At 36.8% G+C, this 26,436-nt stretch overlaps 1 long non-coding RNA gene and 1 pseudogene across 2 annotated transcripts in view; both read right to left on the bottom strand.

Moving 5' to 3' along the window:
* Positions 1 to 26,436, bottom strand: part of LOC309808866 (centrosomal protein of 78 kDa-like) — a 1,034,926-nt pseudogene that overhangs the window by 142,254 nt on the left and 866,236 nt on the right. The window lies entirely within an intron of this gene.
* Positions 1,421 to 26,436, bottom strand: part of LOC309807703 — a 96,611-nt gene continuing 71,595 nt past the window's right edge. Inside the window, exons 4-5 of the long non-coding RNA XR_014294640.1 lie at positions 4,963 to 5,046; positions 1,421 to 3,787 (exon numbers count right to left, since the gene is read on the bottom strand). This is a non-coding gene — a long non-coding RNA (uncharacterized lncRNA). The remainder of the gene's footprint in view (positions 3,788 to 4,962; positions 5,047 to 26,436) is intronic.

The following is a 26,436-nucleotide window of genomic DNA, read 5'->3' as shown; positions in this document are numbered from 1 at the left end:
TACAGTAGGTTATTATTACCTATTTTGTATATAGTAGTGTGTATATGTCAATCCCAATCTCCCAATTTATCCTTCCCCCCTTATCATCTCCTGGTAACCATAAGTTTTCATTTGTACTCTTTTTTTAGGAGAATCACAAATTGTAAGCACAGCTAAAACACTGTCAGTCTCCAGTGAGAGAAAATATTTGTCCAGTTTAGTTATCATCCAGTCAAATGGTATCTGGCACATTTTTTGCTTTATTGAGGACAGAACTTAAACTTGAGATGGCTTACTTGTTTCCTTTGGAAACATAAGAAAAACCTGCAACAAAGGTACTCTAGGAATGAAATAAACCAAGAAAGAAGCATCCGGACTCACATTCACTTCCCAGAGGGCTGTGTAACTAGCACGTTATTTTGCACATAATAGCTTGTATCAGGTTTGTGGGGTTTGCTTTAGTTTTTAACAGGCCAATAATCATGTGAGGATTTTTCACAAGTCAAATTTCTGGTTTTAAATTTTACATTCTGGCAAAATTATGCTTCTGAATATTATTTTATTTCTTAAAATGTGGTAATGCCCTAAAATGATATTACACAATCATAACGTTCAGCTAACATACTTAAAAAGATGGGCTATTAAGGATTCATTCTTCAATAATTCTATGAAATGCACATTTTCTAAGACATGCAGTTAGGATCCATTTTATATTCATTATAGGGTTAACACATTGCTTTAAAAATTTTTGAAAGATTATAAAATATATGACTTAGCCTATGCTTGACATTATACATGTTACCTCATAAAATTACTGAGGGAAGGATATCTTAATATCTGAATTGAAGATAGTGTACATTTAATCTACATTTGGCTTATAACAATGAATAATGAAAGGCTTTCATTTATTATATATCTCACACTTTCCAAAGGGTACACTTCTAAAAGACTACTGATTTCTCATTGCTAATAAGCAACCTATTGTCCTTGCCTTGGTAAAATCTATTTTAATGACAGCTGGTTCTCTCCCAGATTATCCATTGGTATTACAGCGTCACGGTCTTTTAAGAGGAGCAGGGCTGACACGAGGACTCTTTGGGCTTATTTCTACAAGAAATTTAGTTTTTCTATTCTCCTAATTAAAAAATGTATAATTATTAATTTTTCACTTTCTTATGTCATTGAATCAGAAAACAATGGACTATGGTCATGTATGTCATCTAATACTCTATCAGATCACTTTTTTTTAAATGGTGCAGCTTACTCAGGTAAGTTTACTGATCAGAACAAAATGGAATCAATTAGGAAAAAGTTCATACAGGAAAATATCCTTTTCAACGTTGACTATTTTAACACAGTTAAATAAGCGATTATTTTTTAATCCTTTGAGTTAAAATTGTTCAGGGTGGCCAAGAAAGTCTGGAAACATGAAAAATGTCCATAAAAGCACTTTATTACTATAATACATTGAATGTGTTGCTCCTCATTATTAATTCACAGTTCATTAAGCTGGGCAAAATTACAACGAACAATGTGCATTAAAGCAAAATTCCCATCAATCATTTTCCATCTGTCATACATTCTTTTTTTTTTTTTTTTTCTGTATGCGGGCCTCTCACTGTTGTGGCCTCTCCCGTTGCGGAGCACAGGCTCCGGACGCGCAGGCCCAGCGGCCATGGCTCACGGGCCCAGCCGCTCCGCGGCATATGGGATCCTCCCAGACCGGGGCACGAACCCGTATCCCCTGCATCGGCAGGCGGACTCTCAACCACTGCGCCACCAGGGAGGCCCTGTCATACATTCTGTCAGATGATTTGTGTGTCTAATTTTCATGGAAAAACTTGTACCTTTACTCCACAATAAGAAATCAAGGGGGATCAATCTATTAAAAAGATATTAATATTCCTAGACTCTGTGGCCTTCAGTATTTTTTTTTAAGAAGATTCACCTAGTGCAAATCTTATAAATATTTTTACCATTTAATATGCCCAGACAAAATGGATACAAAAATTAGATAAAAGAGAAAACAACAAAAACAGATCCCCTTTGTTTTCAAAACATTTGATGTTTACATCAAAATATTTTGTTGAAAATGAAGTGATTTTTAATCTATAGTTAAAAGACACTATAATGATATTTAGAACATATTACAGATCCGGATTTTTACAAATAGATTTTTATTTAAAACAGGTCTCACACTGATATCAATAAACCAGGCACTCTAGAACAAAATGTGGAGAGATGGCAATTATGCGATACTCCAAGGGAAAAAGATGTTTTCCAAAGTAGTCCATCTACAATATTAACCCTTAAGATCTACTCCCCTTGATAGGTTTCAATATTATTTTCTCTTTTATACACATTGACTTTATAATTAACTCCTACAGGAGGACATTTCTGGAAATGTTCCCAGATATCTACAGCCACACTTTTGGTCATGATCACACCATGGAAAAAGTAGGGAACATCCAGATCCTGATGATCCAGGGGTTTCATAATTACCCCTTTGAGGTCAGTCAGAATCATAATCATTCCCAGAACAGGGTCGGTCTTTACATTTGTGCCCCGAGACATGCAGATTGTAACACTACCCACCCAAAGGCAAGTTGTCTTCTTTACTCAGGTTTGCAGGGGCACCACTCACTGTGGTAGCTAGAAGAGTCCGTTGCCCCCAGCCCGGACCTGCATTCTGTACTCTCCACACACACATCGTACCACAGATATACCAGTGGTGCTGATGAAACTTCCAGAAAGCTATAAAATAATGCGTGCCAGGCACGGTAGATGAGGATTCAGAAAATGCTAACATCTTCTCTAGGAAATAAAGGTGACATACCTATGTGGCTTTAAGCATTTTTGTGCATTAGCTGGCCCCCTGGATCTGGGAAAAAGCATCTGATTTTAAAGTTTCTCAGCCTCATTCTCTGCAGTGAAATCTGAAGCTCTTCCTTCCTTCTCTGAGTCCAGAAGCTGGAACTGATACAGTCTGCTCTCTGTGATTTGTCTCTACCATTTGTTTCCAGTGACCACTTCAACTCAGATATCTCTGAATTCAGGGGTCACTCCTAAACTTCAGGACGAAGGTCACTGCCCTTTTCATTCCCACCACAATTTTATGCTAGTAACCCTTTACCGTGTCAATAAATTTATTTTGTAGAATATGCCCCCTGGACTCCACCTGCTAAATCTGTTTTGTGGGCAAATCATTTGTTACTTAGCTAAACAAATTTTATAAAATCATATTTCATAAAATTGTATTTTATAAAATGTTACTTTCTTATTTCTTATTTATAAAATTGGTAAATCCAGGGATTTAGGCTTAATTATTATTTTTTAAAATGTTGGTACTCATTTTGCCAATTTTTCTTTTTACATATATCAGAAAATATGTTAAGAACTCAACTGTGAAGATACCACTATTTTTATTTTTTCTCACTTTTTGTACTTAACTTTTATAACAAACCTTTATTATTGCACAGGAAACAAGAAAGTTTGTTCCTTGGAAAACATCAGTCCTAAGAACGTACTAAGTTAAAGCTTAGCATGTTAGATCTGCGAGTAGCCTTGTCTTTTTTCTTTTTTTTTTCGGTACGCAGACCTCTCACTGTTGTGGCCTCTCCCGTTGCAGAGCACAGGCTCCGGACACGCAGGCTCAGCGGTCATGGCTCACGGCTCCAGCCGCTCCGTGGCATGTGGGATCTTCCCGGACCGGGGCACGAACCCGTGTCCCCTGCATCGGCAGGCGGACTCTGAACCACTGCGCCACCAGGGAAGCCCAACCTTGTCTTTTTTTTAATGATGCTTTTTTCTGAATTGGTTTAAAAAAAAAAAAAAAAAAGCCTTAAGGCTTAGGAACAGAAGCAAATTGAGAATTAAAATCCAAATCATTCAAATGAAGTTTGTCAGAACAGTTTGTGTGTGGAGAGGACAGCTTCTAGGCACTTCAGAGAAACCAGCAGGACAGAATTGAGAATAGCCAGCACCTTACAGGGCTTCTCACAGAAATGCTTTAATGCAAAGAGGTGACTGGATTTCACAGGGAGACCAGGGAGAGGATGCAGAGATAATTAAATCACATTCAAGCACCTGTTTACCTGGGAGGTAAGTTCCTTCATATTGTGGTCAGATGCTGTTTAGGGGGACACTGGTGCAGGGGAGGTGTTGGGAGGATGAACTCTTTTCTGAGTGATTTTGCAAGTATGAAAATTCATCCAACAGAGATGCTAGAAAAATTTGCTCCTAGTAGCGAGCGTCCAACATGATATTTTGGGACAAAAATGTGTATTTGGAAGAATTTTTCACAAAAGAGCAGTGATGGGAGGAAAAGATTCATATGGGCCTGGCTAGTAATATTCTTCCTTCACAATTTTCTTGTGGGTTCCTGAGGCCTGTTGTGACTGCTTGGAGACCTGGTCCCCAAGCAATGGCCCTCTTTGTCATACTCAGGGTAACCCAGGAAGTTGCTTGTCTGAAGCAGAAAAGGTTCTCCCTTCCACTCATGTCCTCTTGCTGATCAGATGAACACATGGCATCATCTACAGCTGAGAGGTGTTTGTTAACTACCTTTGTTTCATAGGACACAACTCATATATACTCTACAGTAATGTTTATCACTGTCTTTTATAATCTCAAGGTAAGAAGTAATCAGTGTTAAAATCATTCTACTGGAATAACAAAGCACATGATTTTTTTTCCCCTAATAGTGATTGTATTTGTTTGCTAGGGCTGCCATAACAAAAGACCACACTGGCTACTAGGTGGCTTAAACAACAAAAATATATTTTCTCATAGATCTAGAGGCTAGAAGTCCAAGATCAAAGTATCAAGTTTAGTTTCTTTGAGGTCTCTCTCCTTTGATGGCTACCTTCTCGCTGTGTCCTCACATGGTTGCCCCTCAGTCTGTGCATGTCTGTGCTCTAATATTCCCCCCTTATAAAGATACAAGTCATATTGGATTAGAGTCCATCCATATGATCATTTTACCTTAATTTTCTCTTCCAAAGCAGTATTTCCAAGTAGAAGTTAAGCTTACGGTACAAGCAATCAGGTATTTAATAAGAGGCATTGCTATGGAGACAAAAAAAAAAAAGGTTAATAATTGAGGCAAATTTCATATCAGTTTTTGAGTTCTGAGGGTAGACAGTTGAGAAGATCTCTAAATGTCGGGGTTAAAGCATCTTTTGTAGTTTGAATGTCCATCAGATGTTCAGGTAAACTTTCTGAGTGGTCCATATAGCAACAGGAACGAAGAAGACTGTCTAAACATGAGCTGCTGTGGAGATTTCTCTGAAGTTTATATTAAGATATCTACCTTCAGTATGCAGGACTTCAGAAAAAAAGGCAGTTTTAGTTTCAATTATTCCAAGTCAAAAGGGTGGGAGAAAATTTGGAAACACTAGTTTGGAGAGTTGTAGTCAGGTAGTGGAGGAAACTAGAAAAATTCAGGATATAGTCCAGTTTTCAGGTAATTAACAAAACTTCAAGGAAAATTAATAGCACTAGAATCTAATATCCACAATATGTATTTTGGTTTCTATCGAAAGATAATTTTTCTCTCTAAAATCACCCTCATTTCTATCAAAGATAGCCAAATTAAGACAAATTTGTTTGCAAAATAAGTCTAGATTCAAAAAACTTGGTCTTATTTATATAAGTATAGCAAGGATTGTGACTGACCATATAGGCTTATTTTTTATTTTTATTTTTTGCTTTTATTAAGAGAATTTATTGCCTCTCTCTCCTCCCAATAGCTCAGACATGAAGAAGCAACATCAGAGGAAGACAGACAGACAAATGGCTCTTTGAGTTTGTCCTGCTTGGCACTGGTGAAGGAAGAGGCAGCTTTCTCAAAGTTTTTATCTGCTTAATTGGATGTAGTAGAGAAAGGGAACAAGGAAAGTCAGAGGGTAAGTGAACAGGCTCTGCACCTACCAAGGATGTGTTATCCTCCTAATCGTCCCAGTAGGAATATTCCATTCATGTTCTTTGATCTGATCCTTGCATTGGAAGACACTTCTTTTTTTAATCTCTTTTTTTAAATTTAATTTTAATTTTATATTGAAGTATAGTTGATTTACAATGTTGAATTAGTTTCAGGTGTACAGCAAAATGATTCAGTTATACATATACATATATCCATTCTTTTTCAGATTCTTTTGCCATATAGGTTATTACAGAATATTGAGTAGAGTTCCCTTTGCTATACAGTAGGGTCTTGTTGATTATCTATTTTATATATAGTAGTGTGTATATGTGAATCCAAACTCCTAATTTATCCCTCCCCATACCTTTTCCCTTTAGTAACCATAAGTTTGTTTTTTAAGTCTGTGAGTCTGTTTCTCTTTTGTAATTAAGTTCATTTGTATCATTTTTTCACATTCCACAGATAAGTGATATCATATGATATTTGTCTTTCTCTGAATGACTTCACTTAGTATGATAATCTCTATGTCAATTCATGTTACTGCAAATGGCATTATTTCATTCATTTTTATGGCTGAGTAATATTCCATTGTATATATGTACCACATCTTCTTTATCCATTCATCTGTCAATGGACATTTAAATTGCTTTCATATCCTGGTTATTGTGAATAGTGCTGCACTGAACACTGGGGTGCATGTATCTTTTGGAAGGATAATTTTCTCCAGATACAGGCCTAAGAGTAGGACTGCTGGATCATATGGTAGTTCTATTTTTAGTTTTTTAAGGAATCCCATAATATTCTCCATAGTGGTTGAACCAATTTACATTCCCACCAACAGTGTAGGAGGACTCCTTTTCTCCACACCCTCTCCAACATTTTTGTAGTCTACAGTTTGTAGACGTTTTGATGATGGTTACTCTGACTGGTGTGAGGTGATACCTCATTGTAGTTTTGATTTGCATTTCTCTAATAATTAGCGATGTTGAGCAGATTTTCATGTGCTTTTTGCCCATCAGTATGTCTTCTTTGGAGAAATGTCTGTTTAGATCTTCTGTCCATTTTTTGATTGGGTTGTTTGCTTTTTTGATATTGAGCTGCATGAGCTATTTGTATACTTTGGAGATTATTCCATTGTCAGTCTCATCATTTGCAAATATTTTCTCCCATTCTGTAGGTTGTCTTTTTGTTTTGTTTATGGTTTTCTTTGCTGTGCAAAAGCTTTTAAGTTTTATTAGGTCCCATTTGTTTATTTTAGTTTTTGTTTTCTTTCCTCTAGGAGGTGGATCCGAAAAGATATTGCTGCTGTGAAAGAGTGTTCTGCCTGGATTTTCCTCTAAGAGTTTTATAATATCCAGTCTTACATTTAGGTCTTTAATGTATTTTGAGTTTATTTTTGTCTGTGGTGTTAGAAAATTGTTCTAATTTCATTTTTTTACATGTAGCTGTCCAGTTTTCCCAGTACCACTTATTGGAGAGACTGTCTTTTCTCCATTGTACAGTCCTGCCTCCTTTGTCATAGATTAATTGACCATAGTTGTGTGGGTTTATTTCTGGGCTTTCTATTCTGTTCCATTGATCTATATTTCTGTTTTTGTGCAAGTACCATACTGATTACTGTGGCTTTGTAATATAGTCTGAAGACAGTGAGCCTGATTCCTCCAACTCCATTTTTGCTTTCATAGTATGCTTTGGCTATTTGGGGGTTTGTGTTTCTATACAAATTTTAAATTTTTCTGTTCCAGTTCTGTGAAAAATGCCATTGGTGGGGGCTTCCCTGGTGGTCCGGTGGCTGGGACTTCACTTTCCAATGAGGAGGATGCAGGTTCGATCCCTGGTCAGGGAGTTGGGATCCCACATGCAATGCAACCAAAAAAAAAAAAAAAAAAAAAAAAAAACAAAAACAAAAACATAAAACAGAAGCAATATTGTAACAAATTCAATAAAGACTTTAAAAATGGTCCACATGAAAAAAATCTTAAAAAAAAATTCCACTGGTAATTTAATAGGGATTGCATTGAATCTGTAGATTGCCTTAAGTAGTATAGTCATTTTGACAGTATTGATTCTTCCAATCCAAGCACATGGTCTATCTCTCCATCTGTTTGTGTCACTTTCGATTTCTTTCATCAGCATCTTAGAGTTTTCAGAGTACAGGTCTTTTGTCTCCTTAGGTAGATTTATTCATAGGTATTTTTTCTTTTTGATGTGATGGTAAATGGGATTCCTTCCATAATTTCTCTTTCTGATCTTTTGTTTTTAGTGTATAGGAACGAAAGAGATTTCTGTGTATTAATTTTGTATTCTGTGACTTTACTGAATTCATCGATGTGGTGTATCACACTGATTGATATGAGCCTGTGAGCCATGGCCGCTGAGCCTGCGCGTCCGGAGCCTGTGCTCCGCAACGGGAGAGGCCACAACAGTGAGAGGCCCGCATACCACGAAAAAAAAATCATAAAATGGGGCTTTCCTGGTGGCACAGTGTTTAAGAATCTGCCTGCCAGTGCAGGGGACATGGGTTCAAGCCCTGGTCCAGGAAGATCCCACATGCCGCAGAGCAACTAAGCCCACGTGCCACAACTACTGAGCCTGCGTTCTAGAGCCATTGAGCCACAACTACTAAAGCCCACGAGCCACAACTACTGAAGCCCATGCACCTAGAGCCCATGCTCTACAACAAGAGAAGCCACTGCAATGAGAAGCCCACGCACCACAACAAAGAGTAGCTGCCATTCGCTGCAACTAGAGAAAGCCCACACACAGCAACAAAGACCCAATGCAGCCAAAAATAAATAAAATAAATAAATTTATTTTTAAAATCATAAAATATCATAACCATCTTCTTCAGTTTACTTAGTCCCATGTAATTAATTCTTGTTTTGTTTGATCTTTTGTTAGAAGTTTTATGAAACCATCAATTTCTCCATTAGGGTTTTGTAAATTCTTACTCAGTTCAGTGTAATGATTTGAAATTCATCAGAAACTTGTGTTCTAGAATACTTGTTAGATCCTTTTCCATGAATTTCTCTGAACATGAAACACATTTCCAGGAAGCTTTTGTAAAAGCATCTGAGTAAAACCATTGTCTAAGTAATAAAAGACAAATATCCATTACTAAAAATTTGATTCATTCTAATGGAATTGACAAGAAAATTTATCTCTGTGACACAAAACATTTAAGATAATAACTAGAATTATGACTGATAACATTATACTAGGACATATCCAATTTTAGGAATTTCATATACTTTTGAGAACATTTATATTAATAACATTCACCCTTATGATATAACCTAGAGTTTATGATCATTTATTTAGCAATGCTTCCCATGTAAGTAACATACCAAATAAGCCTAATGAGTTTCATAGCTCTCTTTTCTAATAAGATAAAACAAATCTTTTAAGGTGTTCCAAGGGGCCTCTGGAAAACCTGAACGTTATTTCCAGGTCAATAAAACTTCATTTAGAATTTGACTTGGGGGAAAATCTACTTTTTCAAAAATAAAAATGTTTTAAAACACTTTGTCAAATATGATCATATGTCACTGTGAATTAATATTTAGTTATCAATTTAATCAAAGTGACAAAGATTCACATGTAAATACAGATAGTTAAATAGTGTAAAAAGACTTAGCTCTTTTAATATTGAAAGCACTCAGTTTTTCTTCAAAATTATCAAAGATTCATAAAGACGAAATGTACAATATTTGTTTTGCTAGACAGATTACATTGAATGTAAAAAAAAGTCTTTGTTTACAATTTCTCATTAAGAGCAGACCAATAATTAAGAAAATTTTGCAAAAAGAGAGAAAAAACAAATTTTAATTTTCTACCAGCTTACTTTGGATATTAAAACTCAATCACTTTATTAAATTCATTCCAATTTTAGATCTGACTACACATAAAATTCCTTTCTAAAGATTCCTTTTTCACAAACCTCTTACAACTTTCTCTGTCCATTTGGATTTGTCCCTTGTTCTCTTTCCCATTTAGAAGTTATCAGCTTTAGGACAAAAATCACTTAACAAAGTTTTTACATTAACAAAAACATCTCCATACCTTACACTTTTTCTTACCCCAAAATATATTCTAATTTCCTTATAATTCCTAGTAGCTTTAACCACATCTATTATTTACAATTCTTAATCCTTTGAAGCTTTAATTTTTTTGTAAAGATAAAGTTAAAAATTATGAACTGTGTAAGTATTTTGTGGCTTGGCAAACTTATAAATACATTTCATAATTTCTAGAAACATATTCTACTTCATAGTACAAGCTTTTAATGAAGCACAAGACATGTTTACTAATAGAACCAAACATATTTAGTGTGTAATAAGAGGTCAAAAGTAGGTAAACTTAGACTCGTTCAGCAATTAATATTTCAGTATTTTGTCTTAGTTGGAAATGATCTAGACATTCAATTCATTTAATTTAACTTAGCAAAACTCTAAGGGTACAATTTATCAAAGACATTTAGAAAACGATTTAAGTTGACATAGCAAAAACAATTATTGCTAAAAAAAGTTTACCTAAAAGAATTCTTATCTTATGTCTATTTAATTAATTTGTTCTTAACAATCACTCAGATTACTCATGACAATTTCATAAGATGTTAAAGTAGTGTTAGCCATCATCTTAAATTATTATTATTATTACTTTTTTCTGAGAAATTCTGTAAAAGAGATAACATGAGCTTATTTGACTTTTAGTAAAACTACATAGCATAAAGCTATTATACTTAATGCTGATAACTCTTAAGATATGTCTGTATTAATTAAACCATTAAACCTGAACTAGATTTTACTTACCAAAAATTATCCTAGATCATGTGAATTTGAAAAATATTTGTATTCGTTTTTGTTATATTTTTGAGAATTTTTATATTGCTTGTTGGAATAAATTAAGTTTACTCACTCAGATAGCTACAGTCTTTTATTATTTATGGAGAAGACTTTTAAGTCTTCTTGCCCTTTAAGTGTACTTGCCCTTGATAAACAATTTTAAGGAGACTGTGATTTAGAGTTTGAGCAAGAGAGGGTTTTTCTGGTGGTTTTTGTTTTAAAAAAAACCTCTTTCCTTTTTTTTCTTTAAATTTTAGTTTCAGGTTCTAACAATTGAGATAATCTGGGCTCAGTCTCAGGCAATGTGGCTGTGTTTACATTTCAAAGACATGGTAAGGTTTATAACTTTAAGGGACAGAGAAAAAAGTGTAAATTTTCTTCTGTGGGTTTTGGAGTGTATTTTTCTATTATCATAAGTCTCAGGGTAATTATTATTTTAAAAACTTTTTCTTCTTAAGTACAGGACAATTTTGCTCCAATTATCCTCAACTTTTATAATATCTACAAGAATTTGAGAGGAATAGGTTTCAGGGTTGGTGAAGATAAATGGGCCTTGACTTGTTCCTAAGTTGCATTTCTGGTTTTGTAGAGATTTGGAAGACAAAGATAATTGTTTCTATTAGCTCTTGAATATTGGCTTCCAACTGATCTTTTCCTAATTATTTGTAGGAGGGCCTAAGGAATTGCTGAGGAGATGGGGCAATTTTTAAAATTTTTCTTAAAAAGGGGAATTCATGTTGGATCTTTAATTTGTTATTTCATCTTAATAACGATTCCCTAAGGCTAGCTGTTATACATGATCTTTCCTTTCAATTTGATCCTTCCATAAATACCAATATGACAGCTGTTTATGATGAGAGCTCTCAAAAAGGGAATCTTTTAAATACAGCAAATTTAAAGGATCCATCATCTGGCCATTGAGGAGTAAGACCTTTCATTAATTTCAAATAGTGACTCAAATCAGTAAGCCTTTTTATGGAACGACCCAGAGGTAACTTTTCAGGCTTAGAATAAATCCTTACCATGGATGAAATAAGCATACTTTCAGATGGAGAGGGCACGGATGATATAGCCCCTATAATGTGAAAATTCATTTCCAAGGATAACCTAAGAAAGCAAAGGCCTTCATTGCACAGGCAGTAAGGGTGGTATAATGCAAACTGTGTCCCTGGTCTCTCCTGGGAAGTTGAGGCACCTCTGATCCCAAACCTACTAATCTGTGACATCAGGCACATGCTGCTGGAATGGGACTTTTCCAACACTAACAAGGCAATGAAGGTTGAAACAACAAAGGCCCCTTATGGACTGGGTCCCCTTAGGACAAACTCCTCTGACAGCTGGCACAACAAGACTAGAGTGTGCTGTTTATGACTTTGTGTCTCAGAACCCCAGTCAATTCAACTGGTTACCAGATGCACCCCAGTAAATACACCATCCAGATGGTGGAGACCAGAGAGAATATTCTCACTGGACAAAAAGCCAAATTCTCAGGACACAGAAAAATACAGAAGGAAAAATCTCATCCAGTTTTTATATAGAGGACTGACAGCAAAGTTTGTCTTAATAGGCACTGGACTGGAGAGAACTGGTAACTCACCAGTCTGTGAGGCTGTCTCAAACAGCAGGCTTATAGGGCCTATGCCTGTATTCTGCCCTATGGTTCTTTCTTCTTATGAAACACGACTCAGGAGACAGAGACAAAGAAAAACAGTGACTGTCTCTGGGAGGAAAGGATTAAGAAAAACTGAGACGAGATTACTCATTTCCATAAACCAGATTTTCTATGTCACAAGGATCTTGCTCCATAAGTATTTTCTTCTGCTAATCTAAATTTAGAGATAGAGAAAAGGAGACTCTTAAGCACTTTCCCTCCCACCAGACCTTACAGGCCTGGGAAGTTGAGGAGAGAAGAAATTTTACCTTCTGCTGGCCTTTGTCATGTGTCCTAGGATCTCTCAGCTGCAGCAGTCTTGTGGTGGGAAGCAGGGTTTAGCCAGCCTCCTGGTTGTCTTGTCAGCTGTTGAGGAGGAAGAAATGTCCCTGCCAACCTTCTTGAGTTAAAGAAGTAACAAGGTTTATACAGCCTTCTTGACCCTGCATTCCCTATCTCTGGTGCTAATGATGTCTTTCTACCTCCTGGTACAGGGAGGGCACCATTCACATGAGATACTAATTTCCTGCTTTCATGGAGACAGATAGGAAGGTCAGTGTGTCTCTCTTGCATCAGTCATTTCTTCAGTAACTTTAATTCAAAGTAATATTCCACTGAGGCATATTTTGGAGCATCCTGCCCTGGGCACCAACAAAGTCAAATGGTTTAGAGAGAAAGCAAGTCCCTTTGTCAGCACTGACCTGTGCTCATGGTGATTGTTATTCCATCTCCACAATACCATTGGGCTGGGTGCTCAAGAAACAGAGCTGTGAAAACATGGCTCCTGTCTCTTATAATTTATAGTACCAATGTTTCAAAGAAAAAATTTTATTTAGTGCCTCCTTTGTGTTAGACAATAATGCTGGTATATTTTCAAGATATACAAATAATAGAAAGAGACATGTATGGCACTTGAATTGTAGTGAGACATTAAAAATCCCCCCCCCCCAAAATCTTTTTCTTTATACTTATAAGAAAAAAAAATGTAGATTCATTTTGGATAAGATAAAGAAAATTTATGAAGTGATAAATCTAACCTGAGAAAGTAGAAAAGAACACAGTACACAGGCTCTGAGCATTCTACTCACAGAAAATATTGTCCTGTTCTTTTGCAATATGGACTTGTTCCCCTGTCCCTATGTCTGTCTCTTCCCCTCTCTGTTTCTGCCCCTCTTCTCTCTCTCCCTCACACATACACACATTCACTCCCCTACAAAAAAACCCATTGACTAAATGCTAATTGGCAGACACTGTGCTCAAACTGAGGCTACAGTGGTGAGTTAAAAACAGAGATAATTTTTCCATCCTCATCAAACGTATATTCCAAGATGGAGAAAGTGAATACTAACCAAAGAGTCACACAACCATAATATTGCAACCACAACGAACAACCATAACCACTGAGTTAAGCTAAGCAAGCCACTATTGTCAGCTTTCTCTCAACCCTCAGTAGAGTGTGTTCCACTTAAAGGCCTTGAGTAAGTCACTATTCTGTTGAGAAAATCCAGGACATTTCTCAGTCTTCCACATCTGAAATTATGCAGTTTGGAATGTCAGGAACAAGAGTGAGGGGAAAGGTCATTCAGAACTGCAAATAACCAGTTTCTCTCTTTCTGACTGCTGCAATAACCTCCTGGTCTATCCTGTGTTTACTCCCATTCCTCTGGCCTGTTCACAGAGCTGCCAAAGTGGTCCCTTAAAATTTAAGCCTGATTGTGCCACTCTATACTCAAAATCATCCAGTGAATTCAATTTAATTACAATAAATCCAAAGTTCTCACCAAGGCCTCAAAGTCCTTTTTGATCTGTTCTCCCTTTCTCCCATGTCTCTCTTGGCCTCATTCCTACCACTCTCCCCCTTGTTTTCTGTAATCCAGCCAAACTTGCTTCTTCTCCAGCTTTTACTAAAACACTACTTAGTAGACAAACAATTTAATTTAAATTGGGCAAAAAATTTAATAAGACACTTAACCAAAGAAGATACAGGAATGGTAAATAAGCAACATTTAAAAATGTTCAGCATTATCAGTCATCAAAGAAAAATTAAAACCACAATGCAAATAACTTCACATCTACTAGAATGACTAAAATTAAAAAGATTGATAGCATCAAATGTTAGTAAGGATGGAGAACAACCAGAAGTCTCATACATTCCTGAAGAAGATGTGAAATGATGTACTACTTTGGAAAACAGTTCGGCATTAATACAACCCCCTAATTTCACCCCCTAGGAATTTAAATTAGAAAAATATGTCCACACAAAATTTGTACATGAACGTTCATAGAAACAACTTTATTCATGATTGTGAAACTGAGTAGGATCCTGTGGGGCCTTCCCAGTGACAGACTCCCAGTGTTCCCTGCTTCTTGTTTGTAGAACAAAGCTTTAGTCTCCTAGGCCTCCCTTGATTTCCAGAGAGCAGTTAATGATTACAGAACTGACAAAATTCAGAAACAAAGGAAAAGCAGTCAAGCAAGAAAAGTAACAATAGATTGAAAAACAGTGTTGTCTATATCCCTTTCTCCTCAAGGGATATAGATAACAGTCTGACACATATCCTTGATGTGGTGCTCCAAGGACAATGGTGCTTCAAGGACAAAGGACAACCCTCTCTGAAAAAGTGTCAGCGTTACACCCCTTATCAGACCCTTAATTGCCCTCCCCACCATGTTGTGATGCTTATGAAATTCCTGAGCCCAGCTGGGCCATGAGACCTGTCCCAAATAAGAAAAGGCATCTTCCCTGTCCCACTGCCACCCTATAGAAGGAAAGTATATGTGCCTCGACCAATTAGTAAACGAAATTTTCACCTTGGAGCATTCCTTTGTTTTCTGGCTATAAAAACTGATCAATAGCACATGTTTGGGGTCCACTCCCCCAGACTACTAGGAAGTCAGCCTGCTGTTCTGGCAGAGACACTTTCCTCTAATAAATTCTATCTTCTTTACATTCTGCCTTGTGCCTGGAAATTCTTTTCCAACCCACGTATGGACCACGACACTTGAGCGTTTTTTGTAGACACTAAGGCTCTCCACCTGATGGAGGATTTGACTACATGCTGATCACAAGCATGTAGGTCCCAGACTGGTTGGAACAAGAAGGCTGATGATTAAGGTTCCCAAAATATCACCCTGTCACCTCTCCACCAACTAATCAAAAGAATGTCCATGAACTGATAATTCACCCTGAGACCCTCACTCCTAATGTTGTCTTTAGAAACACTTGCCCAAAAGTCTTCAGGGAGTTTGGGTCTTTTGAGCATTAGCTGCTTGTTATCCTTGCTTCGCATCCTGCAAATAAACACTGTACTTTCCTTCACCACAACTGGTATCAGTAGATTGGCTTTGCTCTGCATTGGGTGAGTGAATCTGTGTTTGGTTTGGCAATAATTTGGGCAACCATGAAGGGGCCACCATCCCTAGTGGGCATCTCAACCATAGCACACTGGCCCCTGACCAGTGGCAGCTCATGGATACTACTCAGCAGCTGCTTGAGCACCTTTGTCTCAGAGATGGCCCTGAACACTTGCCACTGACCAGGCATCATTGGCCCATGGCACTTTTGATTTCTCTGGTAAAGGGAAAAAGACACATGCTTTGCTGGTTGAGATTTCTCTAGTAAGTAGTGGAACTTGTGTGTGATAATACCAGGGTATTCATTCTCTTAGCCATTTGGGTCTGTCAGTGGCTAACCATTTGGTGGGATTTTCCCTTTTGGGCTGAGGAGTTTGAAACCCTGAGAGACTACATTTGTTTGTTTGTTTGAGATTTTAAGATTACCAGCCATAAACAACTGAGAATGGGTAATCAGAGCTCTGTTTCATCTTATATTCCCTACGGTGTATTTTGCAGAATCGGGAAATTCTTAGCTCTTAGTTTCATGGGCTCGTACCCATGAAAAGGAGAAGGTGATATTTTTCTAAAATCATGTGGTCACAGTATTCTTTAGGCTCTGGAGAATAATGACCCAGATGGGGCACTTTTTGACATTCTAAAAATTGTTTTTGCGAATGAAAAAGCTGGCTTGTTAAAAGTATCTCTTCACTATTCTGACCAGAAGGAAACAAATCTTACTAGGAGGAACTTACATTTTTCCCCCTGTGCCTTTGAAATGTAAATGTTCTACCCTGGGCTCTAATGTACTCTCACTCACTCTTGTCTATACCATCGCCAATTCCTGAGACTGAGGGGGGAAAAAAGGGAAAAGAGTCCTTTTTAAACTCAGGCAGGAAAACTGTGAGATCTCTGTTTGTCTGGAATGTATGTATGTCCATGTGTACATTATAAATATATCTCTTTTCCTTTGGATGGTATTATCAAAGTTAGTTTGTAAATGAGCTCTATTTAATTGACTTAAAGGAAATTAAGCACTTACAGAAATTCTCAGAAATATAAAAGAAACTAACTTGAATGAATTTCAGATTCATGTGATCTGAAAAATATTCAATATTAAATTTGGGATAATGGCTGACTTGGTCTAATGTCTCATAAAGTTTTCTTGGGTAATCTAAACATAATTTTTGAGAACAAGTGAATAAAATAGAGGTAAATGAGACAAGAGTTTTTAGGTGAACTCTGGGAATAATTATGTTTTAGGAATGTCTACTTAAAAATAGCTTTTCTGGACGTTTTAGTAACTTGAAATTTTAGAGTTTAACTAAATTAAGCTAAATGATGAGAATTCATTGAATATCGAAGTCTTTTCCAAATAAAATAATATACTGAAATATTAATTACTAAACATTGGCTTCCTTTTACAGAGAAAGTAAAGATATTTAAGACTATTAATAAATATGTTTGGTGTCACACTGAGACATTTTCCATAAGAAAGCACATATTTTTAGAAATTATAAATAGCATTTATTTATAAATTTGCCAATCTACAGAATGCTAATGTAAAGAACAGCTCATAATTGCTTACTTCTTAATTTTCACTAGGAATTTAGGTTTTTAAGACTTGAGAATTCTAATTAAATATGTAATTAAAGCCACTAGAAATAATGAGAACATTTTAGTATACAGGGTAATAGGATGTGTGTTTTCATTAAAAGAAGGTATGAAGAATAGGAATTTATTTTGTTAAAGAAAAAGGAAGTAATTTTGTCTTAAAGCTGGTTATTTCTAAATAGGAAATAAAATAAAGGGCAAGTTAATATGAATATAGAAAGTTGTAGATTTCTGGGGAAAAAGTAATCTTTAGAAAGAAATTCTATGTGTTGTCAGGACTCACTAAGATTAGAATGAATTTAATTGAGTAAATGAATTTTAAGATTAAAAGTAAAGTGGTACAAAAACTTAAAAATTTTTTCTCTCTCTGTTAAGAGAAAAAAGTTTTCTTGGAATATTGATTTGCTTTTGATTACAGATGGTAAATTTTCTTTACCTTTTAAATAATCTGTTATAACTTTCCGTACTTGCTTTTAAAATCTTTCATTGTAACTTTGGTTAAATGGATAAGCATTGTTTCACAGTGATCTGTAATCCTATTTGACCAAGTGTCTTGAAACTTTTTAACATTTTGGATAAACTTCTCAAGGATAGAATCCTAATTAAAGATATTTTGACCTCTGGATAGCTTTGGGATGTTTCAGAGGACCCCTAAGTCATCTCAAAGAGAGATATTAAACTAATTAGGATTATTTGGTATATTATGGGAGGCACTGTCAATTGATTAGAGATAAATGTATCTCCAACCTTCTTAGGTTATACATTTAGATTATACTAAATATCATTAATATAGATATTCTTATGTTATATGAAATTAAATAAAATTTCTAAAATTTGAATATGTCAAATTTGTATGTTACAGAAGTAAACAAATTTTTTTTTGTCAATTGCATTTTAACCAGCTCTTTAACTGTGTCTTTTTAAGTCTTTTTATCATTCATAGATGCTTTTGCAAAAATGCTTCATCTTCAGGAAGATTCATACTAAAGACTTTCTGACAAGTGCAGGTTTCTGATAACTTTCAAATCATACCATTGAATTGGGTAAGAAATTAAAGAATTCTAATGGAAATCCCGATGGTTTCATAAAGGTTAAGGCTGCAAACTGTAAACAGCTCAAATGTTCATCATCAAGTGAATGAGTAATTCACATCAGCAATAAAGGGGAATGAAATATTAATATACATACATGGATGAATCTCAAAACATGCTGAGTGAAAGAAAGCAGGAACCAAATACACACTGTTAGATTCTATTTATGTAAATTTGAGAATGGGAAAACTATAGTCACTGAAAGCAAATCATCATATCACTTTTGTAGGAAGGTGAGGATTGACCACAAAGGAGCCTAAGGAAACTTTCTGGGTAATGGACATTTTCTGTATCATGATTGTGGTAGTGATTACACAACTGTATATATTTGTCAAAATTTATCTAACTGTGCTATACACTTTACATGAGTGCTATCAGTTGTATGTAAATTGTACCCCAGTAGGGGTGATTAAAAGGAAATATATATTATGTATGACATATAAATATATGTTTACATATATTACATATACATCATGACAATAGAATAAAACATGTTCTTAGTGATTAAATTGCCATTTAGCCAACATCCAGAATGCCAAACATCCTTATTTTTTTCTTGTTTTTCCTTTCTCTAACCTTTCAAAAAGCATCATTTTTAATAGTCACATCAACATTGCTGATTAGATTTGCAGTAATTTGAAAACACAGAAGACATTCCTTTTAAAAATATAAACAAAAGCTTCTTTCATCTGCTCTCTAGATCTTTTTATTCTTATGCCACATTCTTTACACCAGTTGACCAATTGAGTTAGGCACTCATTTACTTTTTCACAAATCTTTGCTGTGTTTCTGCTAGTTCTGCATTAGGGACTATTAAGGAGGAAAACCACTGACACAAAATGGTTTCATTTGTGCTGAAGCCCACGATACCATGCATATATTTAATACCTAACCTACTTGCAATTTCGACCTTCACCAGAAATGTTATCTTAATTCTGAAATCTGGAATCTTCTGGTCAGCACCAATGTGGTAATCTATCACAGGGGCCCTCTCCATCTCCCCCAACCCAAGAAGAAGAGGCAATCTGCAAGATAAAACTCAAGGCTTCCCTTCCCTACAAAGAGAAGATAGTACTGGTCCCAAATAACCTTTTTTTCTTTTGCTAAGACTTTCTTGCCCACCCTCCTTTCTATAAAAACCTTCCACTCTGTGTAACTTCTCAAAGTGCTCTTCTATTTACTAGATGAGATGCTGCCCAATTCATAAAGCATCAAATAAGGCCAATCAGATTTTCAAATTTACTCAGTTGAATTTTGTTTTTTAACAAGACATGACCTTAAACAAGATAAACATTGGCCCTGTTTTCATCTCAGGTGGCCTCAGCCTGCAGCTGCTTGAAGCAGGATTTGGGTTCCTGGCCAGAGATTGAAGTCAGGCCGGGGCAGTGAAAGCACTAAATCCTAGCCACTAGACCACCAGGGACTAGTGGCCAGTGACAAGGTCCTGGCCTGTCTGCTGTGTAGAAATGAATTTCCACAGAGATGGAAAGTAGTGAAACAAGTAAAGTGTTTATTAGGAGGACAAAGAATACATGTGGATAGACACATGGGCGGGCTCAGAGAGAGAGTTGCGCTCACATGGTAGTTTGAATCACTTTTATGGGGAATTTCTTCCAGGTTTCCTTTGACCAATCATCTTGCTTTGCCTGGTTCTGAGTCCATATTTGGTATACCTCAGGGTCCTCCCGTGTTCATGTGCATCTCTTAGCCAAGATGGATTCTAGCGAAGAGGCCTATGGGTAGTTGACATCACTTACTATGGGGTGGTGCCCTCTCCCTTTTTGACCTCCAAGGAACCCTTCTGCACATGTGTAGCTGGGAAGGTCTCCTTGACTACGAGAATGAGGAACATCTAGTCTTTTATCTCTTATCTGGGCAGGGCACAGCCTCCTTTCTCGATTGCCCTGTTATTGATATTTTGGAGTTTCTGTCCAGAGGGAATCAACTCCTGCTGCTTACCCTGGGGCCCATCTATCTCCTGCCTCACTTTCACAGAACTCACAATCTGCTGTGAGAGACAGTCAGAATATGAGCACACACACACACAAATAATTTTAAAGCCCGATAGATTTGAAGTCAATAGAAAAGACATTGAGGGCTTCCCTGGTGGCACAGTGGTTAAGAATCCGCCTGCCAGTGCAGGGGACACGGGTTCAAGCCCTGGTCCAGGAAGATCCCACATGTCATGGAGCAACTAAGTCCGCGAGCCACAACTACTGAGCCCGCATGTTGCAACTACTGAAGCCCATGAGCCTAGAGCCCGTGCTGCGCAACAAGAGGAGCCACCACAATGAGAAGCCCTCACACCGCAACGAAGAGAATCCCCTGCTTGCCGCAACTAGAGAAAGCCCACGCGCAGCAACGAAAACCCAATGCAGCCATAAGTAAATAAATAAATAAATAATAAATTTTAAAAAAAAAGAAAAGACATTGAAAAAGAAATGGGCCTCCTTTTGATAAGGAAGTCAGAGGTTTCTCTGTAACTTCTTCTGAGAACAATAAGCCATGTCTTTTCCTTCTTCTACATTTTCTCTCCCCACTGCTGACCCCAACAAAATGCTGAAGACAGAATTTGCACTCAATAGATTACCTTTTAAATTGATGTAAAAGTATAAAGTATATTTATGTGCATTAAAGTATGGAAGGGCATACATTTGGAGCATAAAAGCTCAGTACCTGCTGGAAATATCACATAATTGATGAATATAAAACTAATTATATAATAGGGAAATTAAAAAGAAATTTCAGGCTGTGTAGAGACTAAATTAAGAGAACAATATCATATATAATAGCTGAATATTTTGGCATTTGAAATTGGAATTTAAAAAATAGATAAGAGAGGAAGAAATAGGAGTCTTAATTAATAACTGAAGGACAAAGGGGGGATAGGTAGCTTATTTAGCTTATTTCTGCCTTTTTAGTTGCAGAAAATATCAGTTTTGAAACCAGATATGGTTGCCATGTATTAGTTCTGCACAAAGTGCTAGGATGAGTTTCCCCACACCCACAGTTTGGGGATAGTGCTTTACTCATAACTCATCTTTCATGCATTTGCCTAAATTCTTGTGGAATACAGCTGGACTTGCAGCTCATAAATGTGACCTTTGGATGTGTTTTAAACACTACTGAACTCCATTTTAATTTTACATAGTAAAGCCTCTGGGCTCTATTTACTCTTTCATTATATAACATTCATTTATCTTATGAAAAACGCTGTGATTCACTGTTGGTCTAGCATTTTTTTTTTCACTTATTTGGATGATTTTTAGAATCCAAACTGTATTGTTATTTATCTTGGAAAACAGAAACACTTTCGGGAGTCAGTTCTCTGAGTCCCAAACCCCTCACCCGACACCCTCTTGTGGTGCTGTGCCCTGGGGGGAGGATACAGCAGGATCTGCAGGTGGAGAGGCTTGGAGAGCTGAGGGTATTATGTGTCTGGTTTATCGCCAAGATCAGTCAAGCCCCAAATTATAGTGTTGAGGGAGAAATTTTTCACGTAATGGGGTATGGGGAAGTCATTTAGGCTTATACATGGTTCAGTGTAAACTCTGTGTGAACTAAAAGAGCCTGTCAAGCACACAGAGCCCATCTGCTTTAACCATTAAGGAAAAGAAATGCCTGATTCAAAAAGAAGGATAAGTGACTCCCTTCTTACGATGCCCGTGTTCACACCCTCTCGAAGACGAGGCTCCTTTCCCACGTGCCAGGATCCCACTGTCTCACTAGACATGTCCTCAATCTGTCTCTTTTGAAATCTTCAAGGAATAGACCCCTGTCATGTTGGATGTATGTTCTTTGTTCTGATAAAGTACAAGACTACCATGCTTCAGTGGAGAAGCTCCTTAGAGCCTTTTGAGGGGCTGCCTCCCAGATTATAGCCCTCAGCTTGGCTCAAATAAAACTATTTTCTGTTCCTATTATAAATTCTTTATTATTTCCCTCCACAGTGTGTTATTCCTTATGAAGTCCAGCTGTTCTAGGCTGACACCAAGCCACCCTGAAGCAGCCATCGTGTCTTCATTGCCTCTTTCTCACATCTGGGTCCTTGAAGGTTGCTGAGATCACACTTGCTTGTCTGTGTCCATGGAACCCAGGGCAGAGCCCAGGTCCTCCCACCAGGGCCCTGGATTCTGGTACCAAACCCAGGAGAAGGTGTGCTCTAGTTATATCAGCCTCACCTGGCACCAAGGCCAAGATCGTCATGTGTTTTTTCCCAGACTTCTTCTGTGGGAAAGGGTTTTGGGACGTTTTGTTTTCCCTAGTTCACCCTAGAGAGATGCAAGGAGGAAGTCTGATGCAGACTTTCCAGCTTACAAACATCTGAGGGCTGTGTCTCAGGTCAGGATCAATGTTCCCTTTTCCATGGGCATTCAAGTCAGTGAGGCAGCCTGACTTGAGGGCCAGGACTCTGCCTCTGTAGTCCTGGAGGTGATGGCTGAGGGCTGGGGACAGGGGCACTGCGGTTCTGCCCAAGGGGAATTAAAGGCCAGAAAGCCCTGGTTTCTGCAGGAGTTTGATAATCGCCTGGAATGTATGCCAGTTAACATATAATTTCTTTATCCTATTTATTCATTATTGTTATCATTGTATCATCATTGTACTTTGGGACTCAATTTTTTATTGTTATAGAAATCCAATGTTTTCAAAGATTCTCCCTCAAGGATTCTACTGTTAACATTTTTCATTAAGAGAAATGCCTGTGTATTCCAATCTTTCTTTCCCTCCATTATTTACTGTGTCTTTTCTAGGTCTTGTCCTTGTCTCCTGGGCCACAGTCAGTAATGTCTCCACTTATGTATTCTGAGTGTGTGATCATTTGGTCCAAGGGATTCTGCTGAATGAAGTATAAATTCTGATATCTTTCTCTTGCAAACTTTCAAAACCTACAAATAAAATGAAGATATGGGCAATATAAAATGAAAATATGATTTTCCATTCTTATTAATATCTATCTCTATATTTCAATAGAATTCAATTATCGGCCCCTGGTGACTATATTTTTCAAAAGAATTCCCTAAATAATTACCAGGAATTCACTACTCCAATGTAATGTAGAAGATATTCTTAGTGTATTCTTCAAATTCATGTTGATGGAATGCTCAAGTTCCCTATATCAAATTGAGCTCCTATATTCCCTCTGAATAATAAAACTAAGATATGTTTGCTAAAGATTGTTGAAAAACAACATTTTAGCTTGACATGGACAGTAGAAATACAGTATCACTAAGGGTGAAAATTTAGTATATGTCCTGTGGACTACCAATTTCATGTTCCACAATCACAATCGAACCATTTAAATACAGAATTATTTCCTAATTCTCTATTATATAAATCTCATTATAAATAACAAGCATTTTTCTTAAATTCCATATATATGTGTTAGCATACAGTATTTGTCTTTCTCTTTCTGACTTACTTCACTCTGTATGACAGACTCTAGGTCTATGAAGGAAATGAAGGAAACGATAGCAAAGATCAATAAAACTAAAAGCTGGTTCTTTGAGAAGATAAACAAAATTGATAAACCATTAGCCAGACTCATCAAGAAAAAAAGGGAGAAGACTCAAATCAATAGAATTAGAAATGAAAAAGGAGAAGTAACAACTGACACTGCAGAAATACAAAAGATCAGGAGAGATTACTACAAGAAACTCTATGCAAATAAAATGGACAACCTGGAAGAAATGGACAAATTCTTAGAAATGCACAACCTGCCAAAACTGAATCAGGAAGAAATAGAAAATATGAATAGAACAATCACAAGCACTGAAATTGAAACTGTGATTAAAAATCTTCCAACAAACAAAAGCCCAGGACCAGATGGCTTCACAGGTGAATTCTATCAAGCATTTAGACAAGAGCTAACACCTATCCTTCTCAAACTCTTCCAAAATATAGCAGAGGGAGGAACACTCCCAAACTCATTTTATGAGGCCACCATCACCCTGATACCAAAACCAGACAAGGATGTCACAAAGAAAGAAAACTACAGGCCAATATCACTGATGAACATAGATGCAAAAATCCTCCACAAAATACTAGCAAACAGAATCCAACAGCACATTAAAAGGATCATACACCATGATCAAGTGGGATTTATTCCAGGAATGCAAGGATTCTTCAATATATGCAAATCAATCAATGTGATACACCATATTAACAAATTGAAGAAGAAAAACCACATGATCATCTCAATAGATGCAGAGAAAGCTTTTGACAAAATTCAACACCCATTTATGATAAAAACCCTGCAGAAAGTAGGCATAGAGGGAACTTTCCTCAACATAATAAAGGCCATATATGACAAACCCACAGCCAACATCGTCCTCAATGGTGAAAAACTGAAACCATTTCCACTAAGATCAGGAACAAGACAAGGCTGCCCACTCTCACCACTCTTATTCAACTTAGTTTTGGAAGTTTTAGCCACAGCAATCAGAGAAGAAAAGGAAATAAAAGGAATCCAAATTGGAAAAGAAGAAGTAAAGCTGTCATTGTTTGCAGATGACATGATACTATACATAGAGAATCCTGAAGAGGCCACCAGAAAATTACTAGAGCTAATCAATGAATTTGGTAAAGTAGCAGGATACAAAATTAATGCACAGAAATCTCTGGCATTCCTGTACACTAATGATGAAAAATCTGAAAGTGAAATCAAGAAAACACTCCCATTTACCATTGCAACAAAAAGAATAAAATATCTAGGAATAAACCTACCTAAGGAGACAAAAGACCTGTATGCAGAAAATTATAAGGCACTGATGAAAGGAATTAAAGAAGATACAAACAGATGGAGAGATATACCATGCGCCTCGATTGGAAGAATCAATATTGTGAAAATGACTCTACTACCCAAAGCAATCTACAGATTCAATGCAATCCCTATCAAACTACCACTGGCATTTTTCAGAGAACTAGAACAAAAAATTTCACAATTTGTTTGGAAAAACAAAAGACCCCGAATAGCCAAAGCAATCTTGAGAACAAAAAACGGAGCTGGAGGAATCAGGCTACCTGACTTCAGACTATACTACAAAGCTACAGTAATCAAGACAGTGTGGTACTGGCACAAAAACAGAAAGATAGATCAATGGAACAAGATAGAAAACCCAGAGATAAACCCACGCACATATGGTCAACTTATCTTTGATAAAGGAGGCAGGAAAGTACAGTGGAGAAAGGACAGCCTCTTCAATAAGTGGTGCTGGGAAAACTGGACAGGGACATGTAAAAGTATGAGATTAGATCATTCCCTAACACCATACACAAAAATAAGCTCAAAATGGATTAAAGACCTAAATGTAAGGCCAGAAACTATCAAACTCTTAGAGGAAAACAGAGGCAGAACACTCTATGACATAAATCACAGCAAGATCCTTTTGGACCCACCTCCTACAGAAATGGAAATAAAAACAAAAATAAACACATGGGACCTAATGAAACTTCAAAGCTTTTGCACAGCAAAGGAAACCATAAACAAGACCAAAAGAGAACCCTCAGAATAGGAGAAAATATTTGCAAATGAAGCAACTGACAGAGGATTAATCTCCAAAATTTATAAGCAGCTCATGCAGCTCAACAGCAAAAAAACAAACAACCCAATCCAAAAATGGGCAGAAGACCTAAATAGACATTTCTCCAAAGAAGATATACAGACTGCCAACAAACACATGAAAGGATGCTCAACATCTTTACTCATTAGAGAAATGCAAATCAAAACTACAATGAGATATCATCTCACACCAGTCAGAATGGACATCATCAAGAAATCTAGAAACAATAAATGCTGGAGAGGGTGTGGAGAAAAGGGAACACTCTTGCACTGCTGGTGGGAATGTGAATTGGTACAGCCACTATGGAGAATGGTATGGAGGTTCCTTAAAAAACTACAAATAGACCCACCATATGACCCAGCAATCCCACTACTGGGCATATACCCTGAGAAAACCATAATTCAAAAAGAGACATGTACCAAAATGTTCATTGCAGCTCTAT

Source organism: Mesoplodon mirus, assembly GCF_964341445.2.
Source record: "Mesoplodon mirus genome assembly, chromosome: 7".
NCBI lineage: Eukaryota > Metazoa > Chordata > Mammalia > Artiodactyla > Ziphiidae > Mesoplodon > Mesoplodon mirus.
This window is presented reverse-complemented; position numbering and strand designations above follow the sequence as displayed.